The 1,228-nt window shown below is 36.5% G+C and overlaps 1 long non-coding RNA gene across 1 annotated transcript; it reads right to left on the bottom strand.

Moving 5' to 3' along the window:
• Positions 1–332: 332 nt before the first annotated feature.
• Positions 333–1,012, bottom strand: LOC143261147 (uncharacterized). Its single transcript, XR_013035368.1, has 3 exons — positions 897–1,012; positions 479–831; positions 333–405 (listed from the first exon to the last, which is right to left on the bottom strand). It is a non-coding gene; the product is annotated as an uncharacterized LOC143261147 (long non-coding RNA).
• Positions 1,013–1,228: the final 216 nt, after the last annotated feature.

The following is a 1,228-nucleotide window of genomic DNA, read 5'->3' as shown; positions in this document are numbered from 1 at the left end:
GATTATACACGACTGCATCGTGGAATACAACCCGTTGACGAGCATTGTTAGAAAAATTATATAGATGTGAAAAAATAATATTGTAAACTAATATGATTTTGAAAATATATATATGTCCTATCATAAAAAATGTTCTCTCTTCCCCCTGAACAAACCGCTAACCGAGTAGCTACAATAAGAAATAACTATAATTTTTAGAGAAATTTTGGATAGGATTGTGGGTATTTTAAAAAAATGTATATTAATGTATCTTTTCCTAAATCTTTTTTTATTAAAATTTCGAAATATGATCAACATCAATATATAATCTTCTTCTTCTTCTTCTTCCTCTTCTTTCGCCGACGCGCCGTTGATGACAATCGCAAGCCTCATCCTCTTCCTCCTTCTCCTCTTCAGGATGACGCTCTTAATTTAAAAAAAATAATAATTATTAAAAGATAAATTTTAATTTCTTTAAAATAACATTTGTTATACACACCTCTTCTCATCCATGGTATAATCGTAGATACCGCACTCGTCCACACCTCTTCTTGATGGTGGTAGTGATATTGAAATGATTGTTGGATGAGCACCGATCGGCACGTTGCTGCAATTTCTCCCCAGTACATATGGGCAATTTCTTGACCAGAAATGATGCTCCGACATAGCCTTGTCGTTATGCTACCACCGATGCAATTCGATGTCGCATGCAAAACATGCGACAAAATCGTCCTGCCCCAGATAGCAAAATCCTGCGGCTGCAAGCTCCTCCGGCTGAATATATTCAATTGGCCAAAATTCAAAACTTCGAAGCCTATCCTCCTCGCGTCGATAATCCATCATGATCTCTTTCTGCAAAAAAAGGAACCATGGAAATGAAAAATAATAGTAACTAAAAAAGGAAAAAAATACGTTACCTTCCATGAACTACTTCCAAAAGACGCGCTCCTCGCTGAGGGCACAGTGATACTGAGCCGTTGATGGCAATCGCAAGCCTTCTCCTCCTCCTCCTCCTCTTCAAGAAGACGCTGTTAATTAAAAAATAATCATTATTAAAAAAAATAAATTTTAATTTTTTAAATAACAATTATTATACATACTTCTTCTCATCTATCGTATCAGCACCGATCGGCACGTTGTTACAATTTTTTCTCCCGAGGACATAACCTCGACCAAAAAAAGATTCGCACAGGCTTACGTTTTCTCTCTCTCCTCTCTCTCTTTCTGCAAAAAGGCACCATAGAAATGA

The sequence above is a fragment of the Megalopta genalis genome, unplaced genomic scaffold, assembly GCF_051020955.1.
Source record: "Megalopta genalis isolate 19385.01 unplaced genomic scaffold, iyMegGena1_principal scaffold0038, whole genome shotgun sequence".
Taxonomy (NCBI): domain Eukaryota; kingdom Metazoa; phylum Arthropoda; class Insecta; order Hymenoptera; family Halictidae; genus Megalopta; species Megalopta genalis.
Note: the sequence above shows the minus strand (reverse complement) of the source record. Positions and strands in the feature narration are given on the sequence as shown.